Source organism: Panthera pardus, unplaced genomic scaffold (assembly GCF_024362965.1).
Source record: "Panthera pardus isolate Hobbes unplaced genomic scaffold, ASM2436296v1 HiC_scaffold_24, whole genome shotgun sequence".
NCBI classification, from domain to species: Eukaryota; Metazoa; Chordata; class Mammalia; order Carnivora; family Felidae; genus Panthera; species Panthera pardus.
In genome coordinates, this window is record NW_026526810.1 from 28188980 (window position 1) to 28201286 (window position 12307).

General features: G+C 54.7%; 1 protein-coding gene across 1 annotated transcript in view; it reads left to right on the forward strand.

Annotated features, from left to right (window-relative positions):
• TLE3 (TLE family member 3, transcriptional corepressor) overlaps positions 1-12307 on the forward strand; it is a 48832-nt gene that overhangs the window by 9254 nt on the left and 27271 nt on the right.

The window sequence follows — 12307 nt, forward strand, 5'->3', positions numbered from 1 at the left end:
GTTGCCTCCTTGCTCGTGTTGGTAATTCTGTAATGACTGGTTCTGACCCGCCCCTCCCCCATATTTAAATCTCATCAGCCAGCTCTCTCCACTTTGCTATTAATGATAGCAGCCAGCAAAATAGCTTTCAACATGCCATTGACAGTCTGGTTTAAGAGAGCACTTGAAGCAGTGCTAGACAGCTGAAAGCACCCATAATTGTGTACCAGAGTGAGAACTGCGTGCTCAAGGGCCTTGTTTTTATATGCTTAAAGGGACAATATCTTGTTTTCAACAAATGCTCTCTGCGACTCCGGGGCCAAGATGCTTGCTTTCTCGCTCTCTCTCACTCTCTGCTTTTCTCTCCCGGCTTTTTCTTTTCTGGCTCTCGCCTTAACACGGTAAAGTGTTCCCCCTCCGGTGGGGGCCGGGGAGAAACTTAGGGCGGGGGGGGGGGGGGGGGGGGGATTTCCTGCCTGAGCCTCAGTAAGGACTGTAGGGTGGGCTGGTTGATGTAAGCCCGCATCCACTGCAGACAGGAGCACCCCCTCCCCCCCACCCCAGCGGGGGCAGGCGGGGGAGGGGGCGCTTCTTAGGACTTGGCCTTTCTGGAGTTTCTGGAGGAATGGATGGGAGGGAGGGCTGTTCTCACCCGGTGTTGTTGTGGAGTTCTTTTGTTTGTAGTCAGCCTGAGGGTGGGGCCCAGCTGTCACTGAATGTTTAGCTGAATGTTTAGGCTAAGGCCACCTTTGTGGGGACTGAGGGGGAGGGCTCCACTTACTGGAGAGGCAGATCCCGGACCTGGGACCTCGGACCTTGAAGGCCCTTTCAGCTCAGGTTCCGGAGGCTGTTCACTGTGCGGGGGGGGCCCCCTCTGGAAAGCATGAGGGTGGGGAGGGGAAGGTCTTATTCTCAAGTGGAGGTTCATGCGGGGGTTTAGGGGCTTATGAGCCCGGAGACCCTTTAACTCAGCCCTGGAGATTTGCCTGAGAACAAACACCTCCCTCCCCTTCACCCCAGCCGACTCTGAAGAAGCAACACAACCCTTCGGGAGAGGTTCCCCTGTCCCCGCTGTCACCAAAGCTCCCCTTCACCAATGGCATCCTTTGAAGGGTGACAAGAGAGCTTGGGAACGACCAGGGCTGGGAGCGTGGACGGACTTGGCTTTTGTGTCGAAAGGGGGCCTCTTCCTTTCCACCCACCGAGTGAGGGACACAGACCGGGGTCTGGGGGCCTGGGGCAGCTGCCGCCACCACCAGTAAGTATAACCTCAGGAGAAGACCTTTATGGAGGACAGACTGAAAATTTTGTTCTTCCACATACATAATTATGATAACATCGACTTCTGGTGTTTCCGTAGCACTTGACTGTTTACAAAGCAGCGAAGACATTTTCATCTTAGGAACCTAAAACGACAGGCATTTGGGCGTCGGACAAACAAACGGCAGGACAGAAGCCTCAGAGTGCGGGGTGTGAAAATGACCTGTATACATCCAGGGCACTAGAGGGCTGTGTTCATAAACTGGACGGGGCGGCAGGGGCAGGGGCTGGCTGTGTGTGGAAGGATGACGCCCAGGAGTCCCCCAAGGGATAGGACCATTTTGTATTCACTGAGGCCCCCTGAGCCCTGCGTGGTGCTGGGCCACGTTTTGGGGGAGGGGAGACTCGCAGAGGGTAACCTTCCAGTTGGGGGTTCTCCCTGACCCTGAGAGCATTATGGACTTTCTGGGAAGGATACAGGGTTTCTCCAGCTTCTGAGAGAGACGTCTTTTGGCTGCAAAGTTGTGATTGGAGGAAGGAACGGAGAAGCGTCCTGAGTTTTTTTTTTTTATCTTAGAGCGTCTTTAATCTAGCTCAAGTTTTTTGTTTTGTTTGTTTTTCACCTTGTACGGTGGACAGTTTAAACGTGAAAAGGGAAGAAGGGAGGTGGTGAGGAAAGAGATAGCTGGGAGGGGAGATGACAGAGCAGAGATACGGGGGAAGGGTGGGTAGGAAGGGGGTAGAGAAGGGAAACCAGGCTGAATTGGGATTATGAGAAGGAATCGAGGGTCGGTGGCTTGGGGGTGGATGGGCAAGTTAGGCATGCCCTGGCTGTCTCTTTGGGCATGGAATGTTCCAGGTGCCAGGACTTTGTCCTGCTATCCTTTTAAATCCTTGGTAACCATCGTGCGCTGCTTTTCAGCTGTTTGTTGCAGTTGTTGTGGCCCTTGTAATTCCGATTGAAGACTAGACTAGCCCAACAGGGGAAGTTCCTTCTTAGTGTGCCGAGGAAAGCTACCTGTTCCTTCATACGGGAGACTCCAAGGAGCAGGAAGCCTTCTCCCAGTCCTGTAGCACTGGGAATGCCAAGAGCACCTTGGGGGCATGGGAGGGGGACTCCTCCTAAACTAGTCGAGAAGGCTTTGGTGCTAGACTCCTCCACCACCACCCAGCCAGTCTGTGACCCGAAGGCTGGAGGAGGGGGCCTGCTACTCGGTCCCCAGATACGCATCTCGGGAGAGCCCGGAGTCTGAAACCGGGTGTCCCGTCGGGGGGCGTGCTTTGTGAATCAGTGGCGATCTGTGCTGGGAAAAGTGGAGCAGTCTGGTGAGGGGGGGGGGGGGCGGGGGCTAGTGGGCGAGGCCAGGGTGGGGGACAGGAACTATCAGACTTCCTGCCCAGGAAGAGGTAGGGCAGACGCAAGGGGCGGCCGAGAAGCCACAAGTGATCCGAGACGGTCTAGACTGAGAGGCTCAGTGGCCCCCCGTGGAAACAGAGCAAGCCTGAGATCCAGTAGGTGGAGGCCGTGAGTCGGCCAGGACTGATGGGTCCAGGAGAGCTCTCCCTTCTCCTTCCACCCTTCCCCATTGCTTTTCCTGGAAGGGGCCCCTTCCTCTGAGCTCCCCCACCCCGGGAGAGGGCTGCCATGTTTCGATCTTACCTGGCTTTGCCTCAGGGCAGACATCCTGGGGGGGGGGGGGTGGAGGGGAAGGCTCTGCAGGGGTTGAGGTCGGCAGTTGGAGTCCTGAGGCCCTCGCACTTCATCCCAGAGGAACAAGGAATCTTCGCGAAGCCAGCCTGAAGTGGGGAGAGAAGCAGCAGCGCCCCCAGAGAGCAGCCCCGCCCCTGCCAGAGTCCTCTCACCGTCGGCGCGATGCTGGCCTCCGTGTCCCCCGATACATGCGATGCTGGCCTCCGTGTCCCCCGATACCTGCGTGCGGTATCCAGCCTGTAGGAACTTACAAAGGGGGCGGGTGGGGGTGCGGTCTAGATAATTCTCCCTTTGTGGCCTGTTGGAGTTTCTCTATTCTCCCACCTGGGTCTGACCTCCCTTCTCAAGGGGCCTCCACGCGGCTCTCCCTCACTCCCCCCCCTGCCCAGCCCCACCAGTGGGCAGCAGGGCAGGTCCCTGATGAGACTTTTTACTGGCCCCTCCGTGCCAGAGGGCTCAGAGTTGCTCCGTCAGAAGCCACTGGTTTTCGGAGGGGCATCCTGGCTGGTCAGGTGCAGAGCATCAGGAGCTGGGAGGGCTAAGTCCTGGTGGCCGAGGGACAGGCTTGGAGGCCAGAGAACCTTGGGTTTGAGTCCCGTGTCGGGACTTAACTGGCTGTGCGACCTGGGGCTGTCTAGGTAGACTTCCTGTGAACTTCAATTGATGCGGGGGAGAATAATAACACCTACCTGCTAGAGCAGTGCCGTCCGGTAGAACTTTCTGCAACGGCGGAAAGGTCTGGCTCACCGTCCAGTATGGGTAGCCAGCAGCCGCCCGTGTTTATGGAGCCCTTGAAATGTGGCTACTGTGAGAATCTGAGTTTTACGTTGAGTTTTCATTAACGTTCGCTAGCCCCCCGTGGCTCGTGGCTTCATCTGGTGGACCGTGCGGTCATAGGGAGCATTACAAGGATCACATAAGATGATGCCTCTTGATTGCTCGGTACAGTCTCTTGCACGTAGGAGGGCCTCGGCAATGTATTCTCCCAATGGGACAGAGTCTCTGGCGTTGCCAAGGCCTCAAAGAGCGAGGACAAGAGTCGTGGGGTTGTGGATGCGGTGGAACATTCCAGGGCCCCTTCCCGTTTACTGCTTGTTGGCCCCACAGGCCCAGCCCCACAGCATAGCAGCGTAGGTGTCCCGAGCACTCCCTGACAGGAGCACTGACTGGAACACTGCCGTCTGGGGAGGTTAAGTGACTGGCTCGTGGTCTCAGGTGGACCAGAGGCAGGTTCAGAACGAGAAACTAAGGTCTGTTTTCAATCAGGAACCAATGACTCGTCCCACAGGCCATATTGAGGCGTGGTCTTCCTGCATGGCCCCCCCCCCAAGACCTACCTGTATGTACTTCCAGACTTTGATTCCGGGGCTGGGAAGGCCCCAGACAACGCCTCTGAAGAATCCAGTGAAACGTGTGTCAGCCACGTGTAGATCAGGGTGGCTCGGTCTGGGCATTCTTGACATTTGAGGCTGGATAATTCTTTGGGGTGAGGCTGTCCTGTGTTTCCCAAGATCAGCAGCTTCCCTGGCCCCTACCCACTAGCTGTCAGTAGCGCCTCTCCAGTTGTGACACCCCTGTCCCCAGACATTGCCAGAGGCCCCCCCGGGGAGCACAGTTGCCCCTGGTTGTGAACCCTTGGTGTAGGGGGAAGGATTCTCGATTGCAGAGCAGGGAGAGTTGGTCGCCACCATCTCGCTTTGTGACCCAGGGCGGCTCTCGGCCCTCTCTGGGCCTCATTTTCCTTATCTGTAAAATGAGAGGTTGAACGTGGCGGTGACTTGGGAGGAGGTCTGTTTGAGAGGTAACTGATCCATAAACAAGTTGCTAAATAACCGATCGTGATTTTTATGGCCTATGACATGCCGCCCCTCCTGCCATCCTTGCCTAGGGAGAGAGGACCCTTTGACCCCTTTAATCTAAGAAGGCACCAGCCTGTTGGTGGTGAACTCAGTGGTGGGTGGATAGAATGGGGCTCTGTGTCTGCCCACAGTCAGCCTGTTCCCCCCCCCACCCCCCACACCTCATTTTCCTTTCCTGCCACCCAGATTTGCCAGCCAGCCTGTGTCCTTAAAAAGTCCTAGCCAGTGTTTCATTTGTAGTGCTGACCTTATGGGGAGACCCCCAAAATTTAACGAGCTGCCTCTGCAAGGGTAATGTGACTTTTACAGCCTGTTGAGGGGCAAGGGGAGATTTGCATAATGTTCTAAGGGGGATTAGGTGGCTGGGGGTTGCCATGGCAACCCCACAGGGCTGAATTGAGAATTTTTCCTCCTGGCGGGAGTTGGCCAATGGAGTCTGGGAAGGTGGGGGTGGGAGGCAGAGGGTTATCTGAGGGGAGGGAGGGGATGGAGGGCCCAAGGGATGGGGGGGGGGTGGGTAGTGGCGCCTGGGATGAATGGGCAGTGTTGGGGGAAGGTCTAATCTGAAAAGGCTTTCCCTGTTCTGTCTACACAAGCAAGCTCTTTGAGGGCCATCCCCTGGAGTGGGGGTGGGAGGCAGAGTTTAATGTGTTTGGGAACCAAGAAATTAAAGTGAACAAATATTTAAAGATTATTGGATCTTGTTAACAGGAAGCCCGGTGGATGGAGATTGAGAGTCTGAGAAATGAAAGTCATAGAGTCTTAGAGGCGGGGAGGGACTTGGCTGTCACCTAGGCCCAGGTTACTCCCATGGAGTGGCGTCTAACCCTGTGTCCCTGTTGAGTCGCCGTTGAATGCTCCTAAGGACGGGGCGCTCACCCACACGCAGCACCTGATTCATTTTTGAGAGCTCTCGTTCTTATACCGGGCCCAAATCTGCCTCTTTCATGCAATGGAAACTGAAGCCCGAGTGCAGGACAGGCCTGGGGCTGGAGTGCAAGTCCCTAGGCTTCACCTTGCCAACTCTTCCCAGGGCCAGTAGGCTAGGTGCGTCCTCTCCCCCAGTCCCCACACACACTCTTTCCCCTTCCTCACTCAGCTCACTGTTCCCGATTCACTCACTCCCCAGACTCCTGAAGGAAATGCCGGAGATTTCTAGCAGGCAGAGAAAAGGAAGGCGGGATTCCTTCTCGGGGAGCACGTGGAGGGTCCTGTCACAACCGCGGGCACCCCAGACTCTTCCCTTCCGTGGGGCTTAGCTGGATGAAGGCGAGGGTACTGGATCTTCGCTGCCGTCCTTCTCTGCGTGAAGGACACGGGGACTAGCGCACACAGTGTCTGGCATAAGCTGGCCCCAGCCAGCGTCCTGTTCCCTCCCTCGGGGGACAGATTGTCAGGGTCACACCAGGCTGGGCCTTTTCTTGTACCAAGCCCTCCCGGCATAAAGAATTCAGCAGGCTTCCTCGGAAGGCATAAATATTTAATGGCATTGTAGTTATATATAATTTGATCAATATGTCAGTGCTAAAAGGGCCTTTAAGGAGGCTCACCTATCATTGAGTGATCTGTGATGTAAACCCTGCCAGCCCCTCCAGAAGCAGGGGTCATTATCTCCCTCAGCTGCTAAGTGGATCATTTATTTGCCCCCCTTCTTAAAGGGGGGTGGTGGTGGTGCTGTTTTCCCCTAGAGCCTGTGGGGCCAGGGCTCCCCACGCCCGCTTTTGCTGGAGGTCTCACCCCGCTTCGTGCCTGGACTTCCTTCCCGCTGATGATAAAACACCCACTTGCTTTATCTGAGTTCTCTCCAAGCTCGATCTGAGCAGAAACTGCCTGGCAAGGAATTTCTTGGTACAGTCCAATAATTGAGGGCCTATCAATTTAGAATTGCCTGGGAAAAGCAATGGGATATTTTGAGTTAAAATTACTCCAGCGCATTGTTCCAGAACCTTCCACCATTTGGTTGCTTAGTGGTTGTGGTGCCCGGCTGCTGCACCCTCCCTCTTCTGCACAGCCCCCAACTTCCCCTTGTGCCCCTCTGATTTTAATTCAAGATGAAGCAGATTCACTTTGAACACCCCGGGACTTGAGTCCGAGAACCAGGTCAAACCCGGCTAAAATTCAAGAACCCCAGAGTGGACTGGGTCCCCACCCCAAACACACACGTTTCTAGAGGAGAAATCTGTGGCCCGGCCACCAGGATGAGCCCTTCGGACAGTAGCTGCTTGACATTGACAGATGGGATGTCACTGCTCTTGAATGGTTTGTGCTGTGAGGACTGCTCCTGGGGACTGAGTCAGCCAGCCGCACCCCAGCCCCCGCCCCCCCCAAAGCCCAGCCACGCCTCCAAGTGGCTGGAGGTGGCTTGTCCCTTCTCTCATCATCCTTTAAACTCTTGCCGTGCTCCATTTTACTGAGCTCTATGGAGGAGCGCTATGTCACAGAGCAATTCAGGAATGATTAGCAGGCTAAAACTAAGTGACCTCGCCTAGATCTTACAAGGTACCACTTGGCCACTGTTGTGTAGACAACCGAATTGAAACCTGGGGGAGAGAAGTGATTTGCCCAAAGCCACATGGCTAGATAGATGGAGGCAGAAGAGCTGGGGGGTGGGGGTGGGGTGGGTAGAACCAGAGCTGCGTGGCTTTGGGTCATAACGTGCTCTTTATTTTACCTTTTTTAATGTTTATTTATTTTTAAGAGAGAGAGAGAGCAAGCAGGGAGGAGCAGAGAGAGAGGGAGACGTAGAACCCGAAGCAGGCTCCAGGCTCCAAGCAGCCAGCACAGAGTTGTGGGGCTTGAACGCACAAACCGGGAGATCATGACCTGAGCCGAAGTCGGACGCTTAACCGACCGAGCCACCATGTTATGGAGCCCCCATAACATGTTCTTTAAAGTGGCAGATTTCGGGGCGCCTGGGTGGCTCCGTCAGTTAAGCGTCCGACTTCGGCTCAGGTCATGATCTCGCGGTTTGTGAGTTCGAGCCCCACATCGGGCTCTGTGCTGACAGCTCAGAGCCTGGAACTTGTTTCAGGTTCTGTGTCTCCCTCTCTCTCTGCCCCTCCCCTGCTCGCACTCTGTCTCTCTCTGTCTCTCAACAATAAACAAATGTTAAAAAAAAAATTAAAACAAAAAAGTAAAGTGGCAGATTTCTCCTTCTCCCCGTTCCCATTTGGCTGAGATGAAAATGAAGCACCTGAAAGCCCACGGGTACAGACGACCAGGCGGTTTGAAAATAAATGGCAGGGAGAGGGTCAGGTGGACATGGCTGTGGGCTGTGTTGAGCGGTCAGCCACATTTTCAAAAAAGAAAAAGGGCCAAACGCTGGCTGGATGCTGCAGGCCAGGAGCAGGAAGGCGGTGGGGCGGGGAGCAAGAGCAGGTGCCGGCCCCCCTTGTTCAGCGTGCCGGGAGGGGGGCTGGGGCCCGAGGCTGCTTAAGCAGCAGGGCCATGCATACAGGAGCGCGGTTCGAGACGCAGCCTTCTAGAATGCTCAGGTACCCTCGGTTTACAGCAAGATGTTCGGAGGTCCTGCTTTTAATGAGGAGATGATCATCCCGCAGACGGGAGCCACTAAGGCACGCTGAGCAGCTTGCTCCTTGGGAAATTACCCTTGCCCCCCACTATCTTGTTTTCCGTCGTTTATTAGCCTAACAGTCTCGACGGAGATGCGGGGCAGACGTTACTCCCCGCGCCCAGTCGGGAGCACAGATTCCTCATCTCGCGGGGTCTCTGTGCACCTGTCTCTGAACTGCTTCTGTCTGTGTCTGGTAGATTAGTGCCTTCTGAGGAACAGTGTTTTTCCACCAGCAAAGCTGACTGCTTTGAACCACACTTGAAAAGCAATGTTCAAAGGCCGCACCAGCCTCCCCAAACACCTTTTTCCAAAGGCGGCCGTCTTCCTGCCGCCGGCACCTACCTGCCTGCTCTCGGGTTTGTATCTGAGGATCTGGCTCAAAGAAGGCGGCGACTTTGCGGGACCCGCGCGGAGGGAAGGACCTGGGCCAGCCTCGCGCGGACCACGGCTGCCTTATTGATAACAATTCCCTGGATCGCCGAGAGGAGTTTTCCGACGTGTGATCTAGTTCCAGTTGGTGATTTGTGACCTGTCCCAATTGTTGAAGCCACATGTCTGGATTTTTTCTTTTTCCCCCTCCCTTTCTTGGAACTGATGTTCAGGGCTTGTTTGAATTGGACCAAATGCTGTTTTAACAGCTGTTCGAATCGGAAATGCTGTCGATTATTAACCCCGACGGTAGTGTTTCTTTCAAAGAGACTTCTCCAGGCTCTCTCAAAATGTCAAAATTTGGCTTCTTGGTAGGAAGGCGTTTAGTGAAGTTGCTTCGCTGCCGAGCGAGCGTCAGTTTCCCCATCTGAAACATGGAGAGTGTAGTTCTAAGTGCCTTCCCTACAGGGTTACTGCGAGCGAGCTCATGGAACGTGCTTGGGAACAGCTGGGGTGGTGGGTGTTAGCTGTTACTCTTGTTGTTACGAGTGGCTCTGGCCGGCCAGCTTTTATTTCCAGGAGCTTCCCCCCCTGCGATCCCCGCCCTCAAAAAAAAAAAAAAATGTTGAAAACAGTCTTTGAGTGAACTCACCAGTGTGGTGAGCCCACTCCCGGGGTTGGGTGGCCTGCGTAGAGATGGGTGTGGCTCAGTCCCGCTTCTGCTATTGGTGGAGACCAGGGGGGCTGGAAGGAGCGTGCTCTCCTCCCACCCCAGACCCATCCACGGGGAAGCCCTGTTTTACTATAAATGCTCTCCAAGTATACAGCCACCCCTCCCCTCTCTGCCCTGCTCCCATTCCTACGTAATCCTATCTCGCACTGCCAGACCTTCATTGGGTTTGGGCGCAGGACGGGGCCTGAATGCCGATGCCCCAGGCCTCCAGAAAGTTCCTTGTCTGTGTGGAGTTGTTCTGATGGCCCCTGGTTGATACCTGCGGTGTTGGGACGTGGGTGAAGGAGGCACGAACTGCTTCCAGTAGGGTGGAAGGGTGAGACTGGAACTTGTTCTGAGCCGTGGTCACCTGGTGGCCCGGATGCCAAACCTTGAACCGGGCACAGCTATGTGAACTCTCAGCAGGTCCCTTTTCCTCAAAACCAGAGGATGCTGGGCTCCGGACCGAGCCCTGCAGGAAGGAAGAGCCCACCTGTGGGGAGGCTGTGGCCGCATGTTTGCTAAAGGGTATCGGGAAGGGGAAGGACAGCTACTTTTCATTTTTTGCCTTGAACTCCCAAGACCCTGATACTTGACCTATTTGCTAGAGGAAGTAGGCAGATGGGAAACCTTTTATAACCACCCGCCCCCGAAAGCTGTAGCTACACGTAGACCACAGTAACTGTGGGGGTTCAGAGCCTGCCCGCCGCCTGCCTTCCTGGCTCAGGGGTGGGGGCAGCGGCCAGAGACCCACCGAGAAGGCTTGCAGTTGGTCTGGCTCGACCGCACTGCCTCATCCTGTTGGCGGAGAGCTTACCCACCTCCCCTCCCAGCTGTACGCCAACATTTCATCCACCGGGCCCGTCCTGCCCGTGTTGATCTGCGGCCACGGGGACCCTGCAATAGGAAGCCTTGAAAAATAAACGCAGGGAGGCTATTTGAGATTCTTCTGGCTGAGTGTTCATTGAGCACTTACTACGTGCCAGGCACTGCTGTGCTAGTCATTTGAGGTAAGAGGCTTTGGACCAATGAGATTCCTAAGCATTGAGCCTGGTTTGTTTAGTTACTCTCTTCCCCCCCCTACCAAAATATTTTGGGGCACGTGGGTGGCTCAGTTGGTTAAGCGTTTGACTTTGGCTCAGGCCATGATCTCACCGTCTGTGAGTTCGAACCCCACATCGGGCTCTGTGCCGACAGCTCAGAGCCTGGAGCCTGCTTTGGATTCTGTGTCTCCCCCCTTCTCTCACTACACCTCCCCCACTTGCACTCTTTCTCTCTCTCAAGAATAAAATAAAACATAAACAATTTTTTTAATGTTTTATTTTATTCTTGAGAGAGAGACAGAGTGTGAGCGAGCAAGGGTCAGAGTGAGAGAGGGACACAGAATCTGAAGGAGGCCCCAGGCTCTTAACTGTCGGCACAGATCCTGACACGAGGCTTGAACTCACAAGCCGTGAGATCATGACCTGAGCCGAAGTCAGACGCTCAACCAACTGAGTCACCCGGGCACCCTGTTTAGTTTATTTCTGTTTCTTTTACGTTTTTAATATATCCTTCTATTCTGATTTGTCACATCAGCGTGTGACAGTTAAGTGACCATGTTGATCTATGCAGGTTTGGACTGAGATGCAGACTGATTGTTCTAGAGCTCCCGCCCCATACAGCCCTGATTCCTGTTTCCTTCCCCTTCCCCACGATCAACCGAGGAAAAAATGAACAGAAATGAGAAAGGGTCCTGGTTTGGGGTGGCACTCTTCCCACTTCCTTAGGTTAATAATTTATACAGCAATTACTTCGCAATCTTCCCAGATTCCTTACATTATAAATGACGGACATTTAGCGGGTGAAGCCCAGGGTGGCTGCTAAAAACCCTGCAGTGCACGGAACAAATGTCAAATGGCAGTGGCACGGGGGCTGAGAAAGTCTGACATGCAGTGACCTTCACTGGAGTATATACTCAAATGTGCAGATGCAGCAGTGAGGCCCATAGGTCTCAGCCAGGGGAATACAGGATACTGCCTCTCTACCCTGCAGTTTGGAAGCGGGGACCACTATTGACATTCAGTGGGTCTCACATACCGGGGACGGTCCTCTGCAGCAAAGAACTGTTGCGCCCAAATGCCCACAGTGGGAAACGCTGGCCCCGGTTCCTGAGGATCAGAGTGATTGATCGGCAGAGTGTAGCAATCCCTGGTGTAGAAGACAGGCTGTCTGTGTCTGTGGCGGGCGCCCCAGGACGTAGGGCCGCACCGGGCCCCTCGGGTCCCCCGGGGGTGTGGCCTGTCTCCGATTCGCCAATCAGAGACGTCCTCATTAGTGGTGGCGGTGCGAGCTCCCGGAATAGGGGTCTGTTTGCAAGCCTTCAGACAGCGTTGTTTTTATTTTAAGTGCACAAGGATTTCTCGTGGAGAATCGTTTGACATGCAGATGATCACAGATTTTTAAAGGCTGTTGTCATGGTTTGCAGTGTGCTGATGAGAGCTTTGCAGCCCGCCCTGGGCCCCCTCAGTCCTGGCGGCCTCAGGATTTGTTGCGAGCGGAGAAAAGCGATCGCGAGACGTGTGCCTCTATCAGTGGGCCTCGCTCGGCCTTCCTGCCTGGTCACCGTTAACCATGTGACACAAGTTTTTGGTGTTTTTTTTTTTTTTTTTTTTTTTGTAAACCACTCTTCATCCGGGGCTGACATAGGGCAGGGTGGCAGAAGTGGTTGATATTCATCTAAATGGGAGCTTTTCTGGAATGTTGGTGGTGGAGCAGAGAACTGGTCAAGCCTTCCTACCAGTGGCCCATGTGCAGGATCAGGGTTCCAACCAGTTACCTCCTGAGCAGTTCTTCGAGAAGGC